General features: G+C 43.2%; 1 protein-coding gene across 2 annotated transcripts in view; it reads right to left on the bottom strand.

The window, feature by feature from the left end:
* The window catches only part of LOC100941173 (extracellular sulfatase Sulf-1), a 178219-nt gene that overhangs the window by 151161 nt on the left and 11935 nt on the right, over positions 1-15123 (bottom strand). Inside the window, exon 1 of one of the 2 annotated variants that reach the window (XM_003797256.2) lies at positions 299-614. The exons of the other annotated variant lie outside the window; for it this stretch is intronic. The gene's annotated coding sequence lies outside the window, so the exon portion shown is untranslated. Of the gene's footprint in view, positions 1-298; positions 615-15123 lie in introns of those variants that run through there. 2 annotated transcript variants of the gene reach the window in all.

Below are 15123 nucleotides of genomic sequence, written 5' to 3'. Positions count from 1 at the left end.
GTGTGTGTGTGTGTACAGCCAGGAGTGAGCAGGCTGCCGCAGGAGTGGCCAGCTTCAGCCCCTCGCCTGGGTGCTATTTTGTGAAGTGAATTACTTATCAACAGAAACCTCTTTCCCCTCCTATTATGGTTAGCAGGGATCAAATTGGGTGGAGGACTTGGGCCAGAAACACTCTTTCCATCGTCTAAGAAATCCGAGAGAGGAAAAGAATTCGAATGAATCAATAGTCTGAAATGCACGAGGGCAGGAAGGAAAGTTTGTCTTCCTTTCCAAAGCAAAAGCAGAGCATCATACTTACAAAAGCCGCCTTCAGAATCTTCTCTAGAGAGAAAGCTCTGGGGACTGGGAGGAGGCAGAGGAGCGGAGATAAGGTGGCAGCGGGACTTCCTTCCTCCAGGGGAGAGCCCGGCTCCCTATCCGCCCGCCCTCCGGGGCGCCGCGCGGGGGGCCGGCCCGGCCCGGCCTCCGATCCTCCCTGCCCGGCTCCCGGCCGCCCCGGCTTCCCAGCTGCGGAGACCGCGCCCGGCCCGCCGGCCCCACCGGCATCAGGGGCCGTCTGCGAAGCGCTCGCAGGCCGAGGACGGTTATATAAGCGCGCGTATCATCATCCCCACACACCCCCATAGAACCGACGCTGCCAGACAAACAAAGGCCAGTTCCAAGAAAAGGAAGCGCAGAGGCAGAAGTTACGCCGGGGGTGAATTTCGGGACACTGCCGAACTGACGGAGGGAGGGAAAAATGGAAAATGCAGCTCAGTCTGCGCACGCAAACCTCGGCAAACACACGGTGGCCGCAGCGGGCGGCGGGCGGGGCGGGCCCGGCTCTCCCGGCGCGGTGGCCGGTGCGGTGGCCGCTGGGGAGCCGAGTGCACGCGGAGACCGCGTCGGTGCAGAGCGGGCGTTCCGGAGCGTTTCTCCGGCTCCCACCAGGTGCTCCCGCTACGCCTCGCGAGGTGTCCCTTGTCCCCTGCCCGACGCCCTGTTTTGTTGGGTCTCTACTCTTTTCTCTGTGGGAGCAATAAACGAGCCACCAAGCTCCTTGTTCCCCAGCACCTGGGCTCACGGAGCAAGTTCTGATTCATTCTGAGCACACCCAGCTCCCTTCCCTCCTCCTCTCCCAACTTGCTACTACTATTTTCTTTAAATTATTATTTTCCTGCCCTGCCCCTGGCACTGCTGTCAGACACGTAAAGAAATTCCTCATCCTGGCATTCAAAGCCCACAATTTTTGTCTGGACGCTAATTTCCCACTTCCCATCCGGTCCTCCCGCCTCAGCTCCTGCCCAGCACGTTAGAAAATGAATCATTCGCTAAAGATGGCCTCGCAGTTCTCCATCTCCCACGGCACCCACACCCCCCCCTCCGCCCCCCCGGCCTGCAATGTCCTCACTCTGATTTCCTGCAGGGCTTCAAATCCTGTCTCCCCCACCGAGGTTTTCCTCAATTTCCCCTCTTCTCCCTGTGGCCTCTGCTCCTCTGTCGTCATTGCTCATGGGTTTGGGACCTTGTGGTGTTCACCCTGGTGGCCTAGGACAGCGCCCTGCTTAAAGCAAGTACTTGGTGTTTATTGAACGGAACTGACAGCTGGCAGGATCTTACCTACCTGGCTGTCACCTCCGTGGGCTTAGACGACAGCCATCCCACCCCACGGTAGAAGTGTGCCCTAGCTTTGTGACGGCTTGTAGTACCCCTACTTTTGTGTATGTTTGAAAATTTTTATAAGTTAAAGAAAAAGAAAGGTTTTTATAAAATGTGGAGGGGGAACATAACTTCACTCCAGTTGGCTTGCATTGGGACGTAAGTTTGTGAGGGGAGCAGGACTCTTGGCATCTGTTGACCTATAAATGGGAGCTTCTTTTACAGAATGCCAGGAAAGTTCCCCAAAGGTGAGATTTTTCTGAAATCACAGACTTCAGGGATGTATTTTATGGGGGAGCTCTCCAACTATTGAAAGAATGAAGGCTGTCACAACAGCAGCTCAACAAATGAACCACAGCACTCTGTTGAGTTGTTCTGTGATATGGGGTGAAATACAGAACACAAGCTGTCAGGGACTCAATTTCTGGTGGCTTTGTATTAAAGTGTTCTTAATGGCATTTCTCCTGTTATTCTTTGACAAAAGCACCGTGCTTCGAATTCCATCTGTGGTAGCTAGATCAACTGTGGTGTCATTTAAGAGACGCGGGGTGTGTCCACACAGTACAAGCTCTCAATGTGTACAGAATGTTCAGTGAATTAGAAGAATTTTCCCGCCTCCGCTAATTTGGAACAATTAAAACAGATTCAAGTTCTAAAGAATTTTAGCTTCAAGTTCTTGAGGATTTGGCTTTGGGAACGACAAAGATCTCACTGCAATTTAGTAATTTAAGTGTTGGAGTTTCCCTCATTTTGTTCTGCTTAGATCGGGTCAGTACTCTAGCTTCTTTTTATGAAACCTACTATGTCTCAGGCACAGGGCTAGAGGCGTTCTTAACCTAGCAATCATACCAACATAGAATTTTTTTAATTTTTTTAATTTTTTTGAGACAGAGTCTTACTTTGTCATCTTCAGTAGAGTGCCATGGCCTCACAGTCCACAGCAACTTCAAACTCTTGGGCTTAAGTGATTCTCTTGCCTCAGCCTCCTGAGTAGTTGGGACTACACGCATCCACCACAATGCCTGGCTATTTTTAGAGACAAGATCTTGCTCTTGCTCAGGTTGGTCTTGAACTGCTGAGCTCAAGCCATCCACCTGCCTCGGCCTCCCAGAATGCTAGGATTACAGGCATGAGCCACCATGCCTGGCTCCAACTTAAAAGTATTTTTATCTTTCCTTTGCAGATAGGAAAATTGAGGCTAGTCATGCAGATTGGAAAGTGAGCCTAAATCTATCTGACTTTATAGTCTATGATTTTTTTCAATTCTTCTGAAAGCTTTGGGAACCTTAGATATTGTCTCATATGCTGGTTTTCAGACTGGGTTCCATGGAGCAGGCCATTAAGGACATGCTTCAGGAACCTTGGCAGTGTGGAGCCAGGTCAGTTGGGCTTGGGCTTGGGCTCCACTCATTGGATTAAAATGAAGAAGCATCACCTGTTCTATAGAGGGACTTAAGATTTTGTTTGAAACAATGGTTTTGCTACTAAAAAAATAATTTTAAAACTCACTAAAAAGGTATGCATCTTGGGGGCCAGAGAGATTAAATGTCTTGCCCAAGATGTTATAACTAAGAATGACAGGCCCAGCATTAAGTGCAGATGTACAGTCTCTGCCTCAACCTCCTGGCTTCCCCTGTCCTTTAAGTCCTCACTTGTTAAATCCCAGGGAAAGTGAGAGGAAGTCTGTAGTAGGGCTGAGCTTACTGACCAGGTTGTGTGTCTTGTCAGTATTCTTGAAAAATAGAAGACGTGGATGCCATCCCATTGACATGCTAGGCTGCTTTTAAGCCCTCTGGTTAAAAGGCTGAAGTTTGTCAACATTTACCTTGTGACAAAGTAAAATTAAGTAAAGGGTTAAATATGTAATTTGTCTGGATGATTTAGGGCTCTCCTCTTTTCATTCAAAGCAAAGCAGTAGTGAAGGATACTGCTGCATGAGTCATTTAGCTAATTATACAGTCTTGGCTTGAGAGTACTCTTGCTAGAAACATTGCTTCAACTGCCCTGTTTATAAATTTAGTCAATCTAGCCAAAAGTGGCTCTTTTCACATGAGACAAAATAGATGTGGGGAAAACACTGCAGAGGTCGGGTATGGCCACGGAACACGAGTCTCTTAAGTCAGCACAGTTTGTACGGACTGGCTCATTACAAGGCCTTGAATTCATGTGGTACCTTGGCATCTCCGCGCCTCACAGGGCCCCCCAAAGACCCAGCTGTGAGGAATTCACAGTTGCACTCGATACCCACCCAGCTCCTTCCCCTCTCAGCAGCACCAGCCACGTCACTTCCTCGCCAGCCTATACAATTATTCCAACAAGCCAATTCCATCCTCCCCTGGGAGGCTGAGGGCACCTGTTCCTCCCATTACTACTGCCTTTCACCACGGCTGCTGGTTCACTCTGTCCCTGAGGGTCACCCCTGGGAGGCCCTGAGTGACAGGTCGGCATCCTCCTTCCCTGGCCTGTAAAGTGTATGTGACTCCTAAGCTGCTGTGGATCTCCTGTGTCCAGCATCAGATGCCCTGTGCGTGGCCACCCCCAGAACCCTCTCTCACCAGTGGGGTAAAGAGAAGGTGAACAAAATAATGGCCAGACCTTAGCACTAATACTAACTTGCTTAGAGAACTAGCAATAAATATCCTGTCTATTGGAGTTTTGCTCCCAGGCTATTTGCAAATAGAAATGAATGTTAAGTGAAATTATGACAATTGGAATTGACCTTTGTGAATTCCAAGACTCCTTAGTTTTCCCATTTGTTCTTTTTAATTTTTATTATTCTCACCTGGAGAATTGTTAGGAGCATTGTTCTTTTTCCTGAGCTGGCTTACCTGCTGCCCTGCCTAAAGGCAGAGGGCTAAAAGGACGCCACTTCTATTCCTGTCATTTAAATCTTTACTGACTGCATTCTTTCTGTAAAATGTAGCAGAAAGGATTTTTTTTCTCATCTCCACAGGCAAGAGATTATAATAATAAACAGACCTTCCCCCCCTTCATCTGAAACATCCTCAAATTAATATATTTCCAGAGTCTCCGCCTTAGAAACAAAGCTTTAGATGCAATTTCTTTTTCTATTCATGAGATTTACAATAGGAAGGTCATGTTTGTACTAGACTTTGGTTTGAAATTAATCTTTTCTCCACAGCATTTCTATAGCATCCAGGCACTTCGTTATTTAGTCATTTGCAAATATTAAATAGTTGTCATTCTTGAACAACGGTCTAATCTTCCCTTTATGGGTAGAGAAACTGAGTTGTGGAACTTGCAAATCATTGCCGGGACAGAGATCACTCTAAGGCTTATGGCTACTCATTGAAATGCTTTTCTACACACGTTCTTGGGGTACAAAGGAAAAATGTAAATTGTTTTATAGTGTGTACAACATCCTCTAACCATTAGAAAGTATTAATTAAAAGCTCATTTGCATTCTATTTTAAGAGAGAAACTTTCCAGAGTAAAGAAATACGTTCAGATCCCCCAACGAACCCCACCACTGAGGCTGTGCTGTGATCACTTCCCCCCTCTTTGGCTTACGCCTCATACAGATCAAAATATATTCTTGGTTCAGTTGAACAAGGGTTCATTTAAACACATCTGTTGCTCATCAAACCCTATTTTAGGAGTAGGGAATTATTTTTCAAAGATAGGTTCTGTCTGGAAGGTCTTTGGCAACAAATAGTCCTCATTACAGCTTATGACATTTTACCAACATACATACAGTACTCACTTTTACATGATTATAGAACCCAGGCAAAACCCTACACCCCCACATCAAAGGATTCCTCACTTGAGTAATTCTAAAGAGTAAATTGATTTTCTCATCATTTGTTGTGTCTGACAATAGAAAGGCTGATGCAGCAACATTGCTAAAATGACAGCTCCTTTCGATTCAAGGGGAAGGAATTTGTGTTAATATTCTTAATGACAGGCATCTTTATGAGAAATGTGAAATCATTTATCCTTAGCAATAACCTGACTAGGATGAAAAAGTACTTGGTACTTAGAACGGAAGTCATCTGTCAGGAAAAATTATTTAGACGGATGCAAATGAACTGAATAAATTGGCCTACTGTAGCTTCCTAATTATGGCATGTGGATTCAAGTTCGTGAAAATCGGTCTGAACCGAAGAAGGAACTGGAAAGGACTTTTCAAGACGTGATCTGACATTCTGTTGGCGGAAAAGATAACACAATGTTTGATCAATTCCTTTCACGTTGACTAAGAATTTCTCAGAATGATTTAAGAAGCAAGGACCTGGAAACCAAAGGGAGACACATAAAGTAAGTGCGTGTGTGTCTGGCTTGTTCAGAATAGCCGTGGTACCTTCTGAGCGGCTTGTTCGTCCTGACACCATAGATTCTAAATAACAAATAGTGTTTTCCATGGAGGGTTATTCCAACCTTCTCAGGGCTGGCGTGGGCATGAGCCCAAGGGACCAGTCTGAAAGATGTGAGCGCTTGGGCCAGTATGTAATAAGCCTCGTACAAGACTGGTCTGTGCATCCAGTGGAGAGCGGTTCTATTCTTAATAGGCCTGGTGTTGCAGGCCAGTTAACAAGTTTTTATTGGAATCTCAGTCTTCTCTTCCTCGCCAGCTTCACAGCAAACCTGCTTTTAGCTCTTCACCAAAACCCTAGTAAATTGTGGGAAGAAGCACTTTACTAGTGTAGGAAATTTAATTAGTCTGGGGAAAAAAAGGTGTAAATTGCAGGAAAATGTAAACTGTCTCAGTGTAAATTAATGGCTGGGTTTTACTGTTTAGCATTTATATAGAACTTTCTTTCCAGAAGATGCATGGATTTGTGGAGACAAACTGTCTTGGGTCCAAATCCTAGCTCTACAGGTGTGTGTGTTTGTGTGTGCATTTTAGCCTAATTTCTATGTAATTCCTTTCCTTAGAACTAGAATGACTGACTAGTATAGGTGTTACAAAGTCTGAAAGGGAATAGCAGTGTCTGGCATGCAGAGGGCCTCCGAATCACTTGATTTCTTCTTTTTTGGAGACAGGGTCTTACTCAGTCACCCAGGAGAAAGTAAAGTGGCCTGATCATAGCTCACTGTAACCTTGAGTTCCTGAGCTCAAGCAATCCTCCCGCCTCCTGTCTCAGCCCACAGCCAGCTAGTTTTCCTTCCTGCGCAGACATCCTTAAGTGATAGTTCAGTACTATTTGCCGTGAGTGAGCAAAAGCAAATTCCTTCTTCAGAGAGCATTAACTGAGGGGTGACTCTGGCAGCCACCTAGGTTTCTGTGTTAGAATGACATAAAGGGAACTCTTCAAAAAGATGGTAATTGATAATCATTAGTAATAACCTGAAAGTTGTGATTTCAGTCCCAGGGGGAGATAGTCATTCCAGGGATCAAGTACATGGTTAAGTAAATGCAAATTGTTGGGGTTGACGTTAGAAAGTTTTTGCCAGAAAACAGTGAATTAGAGAAACACATTTAAAAAATTGTTCAAGAATTGGTATGTGCCAAATCCAATTTGGCACCTTGCCTTTGTGCAAACAGGGAGAGGTGTCACTTGTGAATGTGAAACCAGACACGCCAGGGAGCAGAAGTGGGGAAAGTCCAGGAGCAGAGACTGGGCATGAAGAGAAAGAGGGGCTGATGTGGGGACAGGACAGAAGCCTGGGTACACGCCAACTGCAGAGGCTGCAGTCTCTGAGAGATGCTGATAAGGATGTGCTGAGATGTGGACAGGAAAAAGCCTCTTTCTGCACAGTGTGCAAAGGACCCCTGTCTGGGGCTGACAGGTGCATTAGGAAGAAGTAGCTCAGGCTAAGGCTGGAGCCTGAGGCGAGGGTGATGGACAGTCAAGGGAGTGATAAGGGCAGCACTTGCAAGGTATTACTTTAGACTTTAAACTATGCCAAGCTGAGAACCTGAGCCCATGTGTGACTGACTTCAGGGAAAGAATTTTTTACTTTGCAATTCCCTTACCTTGCAGTAAAGTAAAGCTGTGCACTTAAGGTGTCTGTGTGCTGTGCCAGAATGCCCAGGGTAGAACCAAGGAGGTATTACTAAGGAAGGGAGGGAGGTCAGTGAATATGGTCCTCTCAGTTTGCTAATCATTCTTATTTGATGGGGGGATGGATACAAATGAATATAATGGGAAACTCTGGAGTGGGAAGGGACCGAAAAGGGAGGGCTGGGAAGCAGGAGGTGGGAAGGTATATCTGGACACGTGGCTTGGGCTCTCATCTTTCCTCCAACTGGTCCCTTCCTGAGTCATTGCTCATGAGCAGCTGCAAGGGATGCCTCAGAAAACTGGCTGTAACTGAGCGCTGTGGCTTGTGCATGTAGTTCCAGCTACCCCAGAGGCTGAGGGAGGAGGACAGCTTGAGCTCAGGAGTTCAAGATCAGCCTGGGCAATATAGAGACACTCAAATTCTACTTCCTCTCCCTTTTATAAAAGGAAGAAGACAAGAAAGAAAGACAAGGGAAAAAAAAAAAAGAAAGAAAAGAAGGAAAGAAGGAAAGAAAGCTGGCTGTGTATCCTGAAACTGGTTCCACTCCTGTCCTGGCTGGGACCATTGGTGTTTGTGGAGTGTTTCACTTCTTTTTATCCTAACTGGTTACAGCAAAGGGAAAAATCATGACTCCAACAAGCAGTGAGTCTGGGAACCAAGTTTTGTCATATAGACAAGAAATGATAATTTAAAGAGGGTCCCTGGACAGTCAAAGGCCACATTTCAAATTATCAATAGAGCAGTTCAACTTCCCAAGGACAGAATTAAGACATCACTTAAAAATGAAATTTGTTTTCTGCTTTTATATATTTATATTCTGGCTGTGAAAACTATGCACTTTGCTATAAAGTTGAGATTTGGTGAATTGAGCCAACTTAATTTTTAGGTCTTTAAGTATTTAGATCATTGTGTCTTAAAAGCTTTTTAATAGAGAACTCTAAACATCATTAATTCATTTAGCAAGCATTTATTGAGTGCTTAATGTGTGCCAGGGGCTGCTGTTGATGCAGAGATGCTGTGTGTCTGCTTTCAAGAGGAGGCAAATAAAACGGGATACCTACTTTTTCTTACGTACACTTTTCAACATAAACTCTGTTCCTGGAAAGAAAGAATTCTTTCAATTGTGGACTTAAAAAATTACTGAATATAAGGAATAAAAGGCTGGGCCTGGTGGCTCAGGCCTGTAATCCCAGCACTCTGGGAGACTGAGGTAGGTGGATTGCCTGAGCTCATGAGTTCAAGACCAGCCTGAGCTACAGTGAGGCCCTGTCTCTAAAAATAAATAAATAAATAAATAAAACAACTGGGTGTTGTGATTGGCACTTGTAGTCCCAGCTACTTGGGAGGCTGAGGAAAGAGGATCTCTCAAGCCCAAGAGTTTGAGGTTGCTGTGAGCTAAAGATGCCCCAGCACCCTATTAAGGGTAACCAAGTGAGACTGTCTCAAAAATAGAGAAGAAAAAGAAATTGGTTAAAATATCAACTGAGGGGCTGGGTGCAGTGGCTCACACCTGTAATCCTAGCACTCTGGGGTGGATTAGTTGAGCTCAGGAGTTCGAGACCAGCCTGAGCAAGAGCAAGAGCAAGAGCCCATCTCTAAAAATAGCCAGGCGTTGTGGTAGGTGTCCGTAGTCCCAGCTACCCAGGAGCTGAGGCAAAAGGATCACTGAGCCCAAGAGTTTGAGGTTGCTGTGAGCTATGATGTCATGAGTGACAGAGTGAGACTCTATCTCTAGTAATAATAATAATAATGAGAGAGAGAATAGACTGCATACATCATGATCCTACATATAAATATTTCAGTGTGTACACTGCATATTAAGAATACGGCCCTGTGTCTAGTTCTGTAAAGTGGGCACGAGTAGTTAGTTACGTGACATCCTCCATAAGGTTATCAAAATCAAATGAAATGCATAGAAGTACTTTGAAGAGTATACATTGTTAGAAAATTAGAGGTCGCATGTTTTATAAACTACTGGAAAAATCAAATTACGTAAAACTTCAGAGGACTTACCAATTGTAATGGAGTACACGCTAGGAAAGCCCATTATCTCTTTGCATAAACAGCTGAAAATTAGTGCCAAATTTGTCTCTATGGTGAGAGAAAAAAAGGAAGCCGCCCTCACCCTATGTGCCATACTTTTTGAGTTGTAGTCTTTTGGCAAAAACGTGCATCTTTTTGGTGCTCTTTTTCCCATTTTATCAGCATGCCATTTTCTGTGGTCTTTTTGATGGAGGTTATGAGTATGTTTGAAAAAAGGTCTTGGAAACCAGAGAGCAGCTGCTGCTCCGTGGCAGAACAATAGAGCTGTGAAGAGTTCGGAAGAGCTCAGCTTTATTTCTTCTGGTCTTTCCTATGAGTACGAAAACGGCACGCTTCGTTTTCCTTAGGCGTCACAACTGAGATACAGATAGGAGAGAGGAAAGCATTGTTTTACAGAAATGATCAATATGCAGGCTTAGTGTAATATGGCATGAACAAAGTATTCTTATGAACCAAAAAGTAGCTCTCTATCGAATCCTTCTTCAGCATTCACTAGTACAGGCTTTAGCTGTACAAAAAATAGACAATTCTGCTGCTACGTCATCTTCACATCCTTAACAGAATCCATGCTTTCATCAGAAATTGTCATACTGGCAAGGCTGATATTTTCAAAATGCTAACCAGATCTGCAATTATATTTTCCAGTGGATTGAAAGATGACCAGTAGCCTAAAAATACGAATGAAAATGCTCTTTTTCTCGTGACATCTTTCTTTCATCGCTCTGAAAATCGTAATGGCTTCCTTTAGATTCTTACAACAACAACAAAAAGGAAATCTGGAGCATGTTTTCAAAACAAAACTATTCTTGAAAAAGTCAAAGCCAGACTTCAGATAGTTTAAATTAATCTTTTTATTTTGAATTGTTCAATTGTTATTCCTCATAGTGCAAAATGAAAAATGTAAGTTAACGACTATAAAATACATTTATATTCCAACAGGGATTAATTTTACTCCTTTTGCAAATAAGTCAGTTTTAAACATAAATTATATGGATGCATCCATATAATCTACTAGGCTATGAAGAATATTGCTCTTATACTTCTCTTGGGAAAATTCCGGTACCCGAGTGTATTTTAAATATTTATTTCCCAGTGAGGGGACGTTACTGATGGACGGTTCAACTGTTCTAACGCAATAGGTTTTCCTATTATTGACAAAATGTGATACATTTGAAATTGCCTGAAGTATTGAGCAGTGGGACAGGAGTCAGAAGACAAGTGTTCGAATCTGAATTGCTTCATTTACCAGGTTTTTAGACTCAGGCGAGTGCTGTACTGTCTCTGACACTCAGTTTTTTAGTAAAATGGCCTATGTGCTTTGCTTACTCAAATATTGCAAGTTCTAATGCTTTAGCTCAAGTGACAAGTTCCGAAGGACTGCAGCTTAATACTGACATCATCAACACTGGGTAGGATTCTTTTGGCATAGGTTAAAAATGCTTTTAAAAGAAGTTTCTCTGTAATAAAACTGTAAACGTTCACAAATTGTCCATAGCAACAGTGCTTGGTTATTTCTGTTAGACTAGACTTTCCACAAGGAATACATCTGAAAAATAAATGCCATTGCTTGTATTCGTTCCAGTCCCAATCACTCTAACAGTGCCTGATTATTCGCTATGGCGCTCAGCGAGGGAGTCCACGGTCAGACAGAGAGCCGGGCTCATCCCGTCATGTGTTAGCTCCTAATGTCAAATGGACACGTGAGCTCACTTTAGTTCCGGTAGAATTTCACTTACTTGCACTTTTCAGAAAAGATAAAGCCTGAGTTGGAGAAATGTGTCTGATAAGAATGAGTTTTGTGATTTGAGGGAGGTCTCCCAACAAAGCCAGTCCTCTGTTTGTTCAGATTTAAAGTGAGGGATTCTGCTGAGATGATCTCTAAGGCACACCAGTAACAGTCTGGGTTTCTGTGATAGTTTACGGCCCTTTTCTGGAAAATCCACCCCAAATTCGAAATTATTTAAGAAACAACAGCAAATAAAATTCCGTAGCTTTGGCAGAATGTGTGGTAATTCCCCCTTTCTTCTAAGTGATTTAAAGCCTTTCACTCACTTGCTAATTATCCTGTAAATGAGAATGCCATTCTTAGACAAACAATTTTTTATAATCAAATCCCACTGGAAAAAAATAAAAAGAAAACCCCCAAGCCCCCAATATAATTATCGATAGGGTCAACAGGGTGTTTTAATTTATGCCATGCCACAGATCGTGGGCAGGCCTATGTTTCGAGCACTATCTCTTGACATTCTGGTCTAGCTGTAATTTTACAGGTCCTTCAAAACAGACTTGTCACAATCTCCTCAGTTCAGCTCTCAAGAGAAATTAATTGATAACATAGAATCGTGAGTGGCTGGCATGTGAGTGACACCCAGCTATACAATTTCACATCTAATCAAGGAAGATGGGAATTCTAGTTGGCCTATTGTCTATTTGAATCTGTTTCTGGATGGAATCCAACCGGCTCAAATGTAGCCCTGGAGAGGGAGTGATGTGGTCAAAAGATGAAAAAAAAAAAATTTGAACCAGAAAATCAGTGCCTGAGATAGTGCCTTGTCAAAAGAATGCCTTGTGTAGCTGTGGATTTGCTGCTGATAGGTTTCCTAAAATTTCTCAGTGACTAAACTAGAACTTTCTATCCTGGCTGTTACTGACCATTCTAACTACGAAGACCTGTACATGCACAGGGTGTGCCAACTTGAAGGGGTGCCCTAGAGATGCAGAAGCTTGAAACTCAACTTCTGTCTCACTGTTTCTAATAATGTGTGTGTGTGTGAGAGAGAGAGAGCAATTTAAAGTAATCTATGAAGAATAGCAATAAATGCAAAATTGTACATAATTAACAGCTAAAATTATATGGCAAGATTTTAAGTGAAAGAAGAGCACACATGAGAGAGAAATTGTTGATGTCTGGAAGAGGTGGGAAAAGAAACTTCCATGGAGGTAACAGGGCGGGAGTCTTTCTTTTCAAGGATAGGTGGGATCTGAACATGCGGAACCATGATTGATGGGAGGCAGGTCTAACCTAGACAATGGGCAAATGCTTTGTAGTAGAAGTGGAAGATGTATGTTTAGGACATGTTGGATCACCTTAGTAGGAGCAGAAAGTGTTCAGGGGAAGTGTGATGTTCTAGTGGGCAGGATTATGGAGGTTCTTAAGAGCTGGTGGTTTATTTGGACCAGATGCTGTGGAAAATTGGGAGAAAGCTTGTTTTAGAGTAGTGGAATGACCTGACCAAACAGTGCTAAAAGAGGATTAGCTTAACAGTGGTATATATGATGAACGGAGATAAGAAAGAGGTAAGGACAGAACAGTGGCTCACACCTGTGATCCTAGCACGATGGGAGGGTGAAGCAGGTGGATCCCTTGAACTCAGGAGTTTGAGCAAGACCAAGACCTTGTCTCTACTAAAAATATAAAAACTAGTTGGGCATTGTATCTGGTGCCTGTGGTCCCAGCTACTTGGGAGGCTGAGGCAAGAGGAGTTCTTGAGCCTCAGAGTTTAAGGATGCTGTGAGCTATGATGCCACCGCACTCTACCAAGGGTGACAGAGTAAGACTCTGTCTCAAAAAAAGATAAAGTGTAGAACTTAATTTAGAAGCATGAGGTGATGCAGAACTAGATTAAATCCCCATCACCACCACCATTCTTTTTAGTTTTAGTTTGGTTTTTAGCTTTACTTACTTAGGCTTGTCTTAAGGGAAGAGCAGAGTTTGCCAGTAAAGGAGAAAAAATAATGTCATCAAGATAGAGGGAATGGCAAAATAAAGCCAAAAACAGGATGGCATGCTTCTGAAAGGTTAACTCTTTTGTTCAAAATCACACTGTGAATCGTAACCACACCCTGAAAGTGTCTTTTCCACTGCACCACCCTGGCCCTTTCTCCTTGCTCTAACAGTACTGCCACTATTTATTTTATTGCTAGTGGTGTGCTTAAGTGTTTTTTAAGTCTTGAAAAGTTATCGAGAAAGTAACAAATTAAATAGACTTTTTCTTTTCTTATTTGCATGAAATGTGATTTACCTCAGGCTAGCCAAGGCAATCCAACTCCTTTCAAAGGAGTTATGACAATGGCAGGAGCAATTGTAGGAATTCTCCTAATTCCACTCTGAGTCTTCCATACTGGGTTGACCAGAATGGTATATCAAGAGGTCGTTATTTCTATAGCACAATGGCTAATGAGAATAATAAAGGCTATCCATGAAGTTTTTCATACGGCTTTTTTCTTTTTTTTTTTGTCCTTATTTGTATGTCAATAAAATGACTGCCTATGACAGAACCGCTTTTGGCAGAATTGATTTTTTTTCTTTTTTCTTTTTCTTTTTTTTACTTCTTTACTTATTCATTTTCATTTCTTACAAGGACCACACTTCTCCAATTCAAGAAGTCTTTGTGCATTTTGGACAGGTTTAGAAGCTTAACATGTAGGATTAGAATCCTGATTTAGAAACTGAATTTAGACAATCCAAAATTAAGACGTTTAGAAATATCAGCTCGTGTTCCATTCTCCAGTCTCCCAAGAAGGACACTAGCCCATTGACTTAAGTGGGTCCCAGATGAAGAGATGTAGTGTTAAGCTTGGCAGCCAAGCCCGACTTCTGAGCTTGCTGCAGATGATGTTTATTGATCTAACCGTGGCGCTTGTATATTGTATCTTTGGTTCATTGCACTGGATGCCTCAACAATTCAGTTGCCATTAATGGCTTCCAAATATAAACTGGCTCATGTCAATTAGTCCCTAATGCCTGGCAACTCTGAGTGAGAAAGAGGTTACAGGTGCTGAGACTTTCCCTGGCATCTCTCCCATAGGAACCAGGGAACACAGTTCAGAAAATTCAGTTGGATGAAACAAAATAGGCCAAAGTCTTCATTAAAAACTTGAATGGAACCCAAGTCTCTTTTGAGGAACCAGAATGCTGTCAAGTCTCCATGGCCAATGCTATTCTCACAAATTTGTAGTAATAGGACTACATTTCAATTCCAAATCTTAGTGACTCAAGCTCTGTATTCTTTCAGTCATGTTGCCTCCAACATATAATGAATGAAATGGCAAACAATCTTCTAATAAAACTATACTTAATCCTGAAAATTGTCCATTGATTTAGTTTAAGGACTTGACTAAAGAATGGCTCTCCTGTCTTGCAGAGGAAATGTCATGGTTGAAACAAATAAAATAAAACAAAAGGGTTTGCAAGCAAGAGGGCACAGAAAGAAAAGCAAGGAGGTCAAGCACGGGGGGGCTCACGCCTATAATCCCGGCACTCTGGGAGGTGGAGGCATGTGAGTTGCCTGAGCTCATAGGTTCCGGACCAGCCTGAGCCAGAGTGAGACCTCGTCTCTAAAAATAGCCAGGTGTTGTGGTGGGCGCCTGTAGTCCCAGTTACTTGGGAGGCTGAGCAAGAGAGTCGCTTAAGCCCAAGAGTTTGAGTTTGAGGTCACTCTCTACTGAGGGTGACATAATGGGACTTTGTCTCCA

Source organism: Otolemur garnettii, unplaced genomic scaffold, assembly GCF_000181295.1.
Source record: "Otolemur garnettii isolate 467f Iridium unplaced genomic scaffold, OtoGar3 scaffold00113, whole genome shotgun sequence".
NCBI lineage: Eukaryota > Metazoa > Chordata > Mammalia > Primates > Galagidae > Otolemur > Otolemur garnettii.
The sequence above is the reverse complement of the archived record's forward strand: the minus strand, read 5'-3'. Positions and strand labels throughout refer to the sequence as shown.